This window comes from Psammomys obesus, unplaced genomic scaffold, assembly GCF_907164565.1.
Source record: "Psammomys obesus unplaced genomic scaffold, mPsaObe1.curated_primary_1811, whole genome shotgun sequence".
Classification (NCBI taxonomy): Eukaryota; Metazoa; Chordata; class Mammalia; order Rodentia; family Muridae; genus Psammomys; species Psammomys obesus.
This window is the reverse complement of record NW_026596147.1, coordinates 13,470,453-13,477,665: the sequence shown is the minus strand read 5'-3', so window position 1 is coordinate 13,477,665 and position 7,213 is coordinate 13,470,453.

The following is a 7,213-nucleotide window of genomic DNA, read 5'->3' as shown; positions in this document are numbered from 1 at the left end:
TTTGTTTTCTCCATGTATCTTGATTGAAAGCTTTGCAGGGCATAGTAGTCTGGGTTGCCATCTGTGTTCTCCCAAAGTCAGCATTACTACTGCCCAGTCCTTCTGTCTTTCATAGTTTCTGACGAGAAATCTGGTGTGATTCTTATAGGTCTACCTTTATATGTTACTAGGCATTTTTCCCTTGCTGCTTTTAATATATTTTCTTTGGTCTGTAGATTTAGTGTTTTAACTATGATGTGATGTGATGTGTTTCTTTTCTTGTCTAGTCTATTTGGTGTTCTGTAGGCCTCTTGCATACATATGGACATCTCTTTCTTTAGGTTGGGAAAGTTTTTATGATTTTTTTGAAAATATTTTCTGGTTCTTGGAGCCTGGAATCTTCTTTTTCATCAATTCCTATTATTCTTAGATTTTTGTCTTTTCATGGCATTCTTGATTTCTTGGATATTTTGTGTTTGGGTCTTTTCTGATTTTACTTTTTCTTTGAGAGAAGTATTAATTTCTGTGCATCTATCTTCAGTACCAGAGATTCTTTCTTCCATCTCTTGTATTCTCTTGGTGATGCTTACCTTTGTGGTTCCTGATCTTTTTTCTAGGTTCTTCATCTCCAAGTTTTTCTGTGTTTTGTGTTTTCTTTATTGATTCTAATTCTGTTGTCATGCCATTCACCATTTCCTTCATCTGTTTGAATATGGAATCCTGTCTCTCTATGATGGTTTCTATTTTTTTGTTTGTTTGTTTTTCCTCTCTTTATGCCACTAATTGTATCTCTACTTGTGCCTCTATTTGTGTGGCTTATATTTGACTTTCTTGGCTATATTTCTGTTTCTTTGAGAATTTTGTTCATTTCCTCTTTCTTTGCCTCCACTAGGTTGGGAAATCTTTGAGAGATTTATTTGTTTCCTCTTTAACTGTCTGCATTTGTATGGCTATTGCTCTGAGAGATTTGTTTGTTTCCTCTTTATGTGCCTCAAATAATTGGATAAGCATAGCTTTAAAGTCATTTTCCTGTGTTTCCGATGAATTGGAGTATCCATCAATTTTGGGGGTTGCTGGTGAAGCCATGATGTCCTGATTTATGTTGAATGTGTTCTTTTGCCTACTCCTGGCCATTTGCTTATGCATAATCTTCCCTGTTTGTTCCTAGATTTTGTAAGTCAGACTGGTACCATCTTTCTCTGTCGTCTGGAGTATTCTTCAGGAAGTTGAGAGAGGTTCTGTGGTTTCAGTATGCATTGTTGTTTCAGCTTTACCTGTGGGAGGAAATTTCGCAGGTACAGGAGGACAAAAGCGAGGGAGTATGTGTGTGGACATGTGTGTAGAAGTGTGCCTTTGAGGGACAGAGTGATAGAGAATGTTGAATTCTTAAATATGTGGGAAGGGCTCTGCTTTGCAGGAATCTAAGGTGTTACTTGTTTGTGCATGTGCTCTAGCAGGCACTGGTGCTAATTGCGGAGCAATTTCCTTATGCAAATTCCCTGAATACTTCATTGACTACTGGTGTTCCACTCTGTCTGAGCTCCCCAGTGTTAGCCACCTGATCTCCACTGTTGGACCCGCAGAGCAGGGGCTTCCATGTCCCAGGAGGCCCTCCATTTCCCACAATGGGTGTGCGGATGAGAGGGGTCTGATATCTGGCTTCTATTTTAGAAGGACCCTGGATCTGGGGCTCTGCAGGCACCTAGGGTCACACTCACTCTCAAGCAGGTCACATCAGCAAGGACTGGGAAATGGGGCATCCTGGCTCTCCATTCTCTGGTCTGTACATTCTTAGTCATATGCAGGAGGAGTGAAGAGCTCCGCCAGCTCAGTGCTGCTGTAGCCACCAGGTTAGGAAGTCCAGCTGCAGCTGGATATTGGGATGCTGGTCCAGATGCCTTCTGGGAAGTCCTGGGAAACCACCACTGTGTTTTCCAGACCTGGGTGGCCTGGCTCCTGTTGTGCCTAGTTTGTTTGGCAGGCAAATGGTGGAAACTAGAAAGGAGTGTAGGACCAGCAACAACTGAGATTTAAATTGAATAAACAGTAAATAATAATAATAACAACAATAAAAATAGAAAAATTTCAATTTGATTATTGATGTTTTTAACTCAAATAAAATTATAGCAACCCCTTCAATTTTATCCCTCCACTATCTTCAAGATTTAAGCATTTTACTCACTGTAATTTTATTAGCCTAATGAGTTGTTCGAATGAACTACACTTAAAAAGGTATGTAGGGAAATTTTGCTTCATATATAATCAATGCAATCTTTATGGTTATGCACTGCTCAAATAACATCAACACAAGACCTAGGAGGACTGGATCTGTAGGAATTCCACTGCTAATAGAGGAAAAACTCATAAAGGATTTCTTATCTCCATTAAGAGGTGGTAGAAACAGTAAATGGTTTTAGGGTAGGAGGTAGTATGTCACCCTTGATAATGTAAGTTAAACACCACCCAGGTTTATGTAAATAAACCTAAATAAATGTAGTAAGTCTCACTTGTCTATGGACACATGCATACACATACACACATCCAGAGGCAGAAACACAAACAACAATAAAACATGAAAGTGGAGATGAATTTGAGCAGCAAGCTCTTTGTAAGAGTAAGAGATGATAAGATAAATTATATTATGTTACTATGATAAAATAATATTATATTTGATATTATAAAAAGAATATTTGAAAGCATTGTTATAGTGCTTATCTGTTTTTCTATTACTGTACCAAATTGTCTGAGACATTCAACTTACAAATAGAAAATTATACTACGTGGCACTTTTGGAAGTCTATTCTAGGCTAAGTTGGGCTCATATCCTTAGGACTCTTGATGAGGTAGTGGATCAAGGCAACAGGGAAACTGCCCATTTCATGTCTAGGGAACAAAAAGAGAAGAGAAAAAGTCCCATTTTGACCTTCAAAGGCTAGCCTCTCATAGCCTCTCTCAGTAAAGTCTACCTCTTACATTTTTCACCACACCTCAACAATTGGCCACTGGGAACAAGCCTCCAGAACATAAAACTTTGTGAAACAGTTAATATCTAAACTACAAATAGACAAGTTATCAGTATGATGTTGTTATTAACCTACCTGGAACAATTTTATCAACCATCAACTACATTCCAATGCTCAGGAAACGTAATGAAAAAGGTGGATAAAAGAGTATAAGAGTTAGCGAATGGAGAGGAGTGCCATGAAATGCAATCTTCATGGTTGTGATGCACAGGAAGACATACCACCAATAACTGCCTGCATAAGATCAAAACAACCAAAATTTCTGCATAGATGGGAGAGATAATCCCCAGGACCAACTGTATATTGAAGAGCTACTAGCAGTTGCAGAGAGGAGAATACTTCTTTGAAGGTGTAGCCATATGTTATTTTCCAAGTTTCAGTGAATGGTTCTGCACCATGCATATATGATCTTCATAAATAGAAAAGGAGAATGAATGAGAGGTAGAGATGCTTCCTACTCCTGTACCTACCTGACCTAAGTCCATCAGAAAATTTATACCACTCCTCCTTGCCAAGGGTTATCCATGAGTAACCCTTGAAACCCCTCTTTACCTCACTTCTCTGGGTCTACAAGATTATAATTTGGTTATCATTCATTTAATGGCTATTATCCACTTATAAGTGAATACATATCACATTTACCTTTCAGTGTCTGGGTTACCTCACTCGGGATGATTTTTTTTTCTAGTTCCATTGATTTGTCTGCAATTTTCAAATCATTTTCTAACACTTGAGGAATATTCCATGGTGTAAATGTAGCACATTTTCTTTTATTAATTCTTCTCTTGAAGGACATCTGGGTGGTTTCCAGTCCCTGGCTATTACGAATGAAACTGAAATTATCATGGTTGAGCAAGTGTGAGATAGAGTGAGATATCTTGTGGTGAGATAGAGTGTCCTTTGGGTATATGCCCAAGAGCTATATAGCTGGATCTTGAGTTAGCCTGATTTTTGAGGAACCACCATATTGATTTCCACAGTGACTGTGCAAGTTTGCACTCCCAACATCAATGGAAGGCATTCCCCTTGCTCTATATCCTCCCTAGCATGAGCTGTCATTTGTGTTATTGATCTTGGTCATTCTGACAGGTGTAATATAGACTCTCAAACTAGTTTTGATTTTCATTTCCCCTAAGGCTAAGTATGCTAAGTAATTTTTTAAGTTTCTCAGCCATTTGAGATTTCTATATTGAGAGTCTCTATTTTGATCTATACTACATTTTAATGAGATTATTCTTTTATGGATATCTAGTTTCTTGAGTTCTTCATCTTTGAATATTACTCATCTTTCAGATATGGAGTTGTTAAAAGTATTTTTCCATTCTGTAGGCTGCTGCTGCTTTGTCCAATTGATAAAAACATTTGCCTTACAGAAGCTTTTCAGTTTCAATAAGTTCCACATACTATTTCTTGATCTTAATGGGTGGACTATCAATATTTTGTTCAGAAAGTCATCTGCGATGCCAATGAATTCGAGGGTATTTCCTATTTTCTTCTCTATCAGTTTAAGTGTATCTGGTTTAATGTTGAACACTTTGATTCCATTGAATTTGGGTTATGTGCAGGGTGATAAATATGGATCTGTTTGCTTTCTTCTACATACAAACATTCACTTTGACTGCACTATTTGTTGTAAATGTTATCATTTTTCAGTGTAAATTTCTAACTTCTTTCTCAAAGACCGTATCTGTTTGAGTTTACGTCTGGATCTTTAATTTGATTCCAATGATCTACCAATAGCATGTGGTATTTATTATTATATCTCTGTATAACAAACAGAAATCATGGATAGCGATAGTTATGAATAACTTCAGAGGTTTGTTTTTGTTCAGGGTTGTTTGGATATCCTGTTGATTTTTTCTTTAATGATGTGGAGAATATTTCTTTTATGATTTGTGAATAACTGTGTTGTAATTTGATGGGGCTTGTACTGAATCTGCTTTTAGTAGGGTGACCATTTTTACTATGTTAATCCTGCTGATCCATGACATTAGTCCATCTTCTGGTATCTTCTTCAGTTATTTCTTCAAATATTTCATGCTTTAATCATACAAGTTTTCTGTTTCTTAGTTATAGTTACCTCAAAATATTTCATATTATTTGTGGCTGTTTTGAAGTGTGTTGTTTTCCTGATTTCTTTTTCAGTCCTTTTGTCATTTGTATATATGAGAGCTATTGATGTGTGTGTGTGTTAATTTTGTATTCTGTTATTTCACTGAAAGTGTTTATCAGTTATAGGGGTTCCCTAGTGAATTTTTGGGTCATTTATGCATGCTTTAATAAAATTGCATTAAGATTCCTAGTTGGGAAACTCATTGGCCCACTTATTTCAATAATAAAGGACTCTACTACATCACAGAATAACACCTGAGGAGCCCATCTACTTGAAATAAAAATCTGAGTTTTATATGTGGTATAAATATTATAGAAGCTTAGTCATCATGAAGGATTTGTAGTTCTAAAAATCCTCCCAGAAAGATTGTATAAATTAATCATTAATTTTTTTAATTCACAGCTAATTTTTCTATTGTAAAGTAATAGGATTTTATGATGTTATCAGCTTTTTACAACGGCTACTCAGTAGTCTTGGCCACATCACTTACTTTAGACCCAGTCATGTGTTGTGCTGTTCCATTTTTTTCTTCATTAATTGGAAAGTGATCTAATTATACTAGATTATCTTTTGGGATTTATGCCATTTTCTACATCAAGTTAATAGACTTCCTATAATTTCCATTTTTCTAATAGTCATAATTTATACACCCTTCTCAAATTTCTACTGCTATATTTTATTATCTTATACTGTTAACTGGGTCTCTAGGTATAATTTTTAAAGCACATGAACAAAAGCAAACCATATCAAGTTCAAAACAATATTAGTGTTTGTATTTGAGCAAATTAACATATTGGTCTGCTTATTCCAAGTCTTACCCCATACACCTTTAAACCCTATACTCTAGGGTCTAAACAACCAACAGTCAATTCAGCATCTAAAATAAAATATTTAGTGGACTTTTTCAATTATATTTTATTATTATTACAATTTATTCACTTTGTATCTAGGTTGTAGCCCCTCCCTCATCTCCTCCTGATCCCATCGTTTCTCTTTCTTTCTCCCCTATCCCCCGCTATAGCCCACTGATAGAGGAAGTCCTCTTCCTCTACTATCTGACCCTAGCCTATCAGATCCTATCAGTACTGCCTGTATCCTCTTCCTCTGTTGGCTGGCTAGGTCACCTTTTCTGGATTTGATAGAGTATTTAATTATTGCTAAATTGTTTCCATATAGTAAAGTTGCAGAAAATAAAATTTATTGACATCCAAACTTTAATTATCTTTCCCCAGAAAATATAAGTTTATTATATATTATATGTAATATGTTATATAATATATAATGTTACATAAAATAGAGCATATATGTAATGTATATTATAATATATATTATATAGCTAGGATAAATAGATAATATACATTATTATATATAATAATATATAACATAACATGTTTTATATATTACTATATATTATATTATATATGTTAAAATATACTTTAAAGTATTCATTGAGTAATGCTTTGTGTCTATGAGTGATGCTTTGTGCTGTATGTGAGTGTGTTTATGTGTGTGAACAGCAATACCATGTATTACCAGTGTATGTCAACTTCAGAGAGCTGAATTTCCTCTCCTACTTTATAGGTTTCTATGGTTTAAACTTAGATCATCAATGTTTGTGTCAAGTTCCTTTACATTCTGAAATATCTTGACCATATATGAGTGATATTATTATTAATTTTAATTATTATTTATTACAATTCATTCACTTTGTATCCCGGTTGTGGCCTCCTTCTTGGTCTCCTCCACTCTCCCACCCTCCAGCTAGGTCACTCTGTTAGACCATTGATAGATGACACCCTCATCTCCTTCTCTCAAACCCTAGTCTATCAGGTCTCATTAGGACTGGCTTCATTGTCTTCCTCTGTGGCTGGTAAGGCTACACCCTCTAGGAGAAAATGAGAGGACAACCTGTCACTGAGTTCATGTCAGAGACATTCTCTGCTCCCTTTACTAGGGAACCCACATGGAGACTGAGCTGCTTGTGGGATACATCTGAGCCAGGGTTTTAGGTCCTCTCCATGCATGGTCCTTGTTTGGGGTATCAGTCTCTGAAGAGCCCCAAGGGCCCAGTTTTTTGGCTCTCTTGATCTCCTTTTGG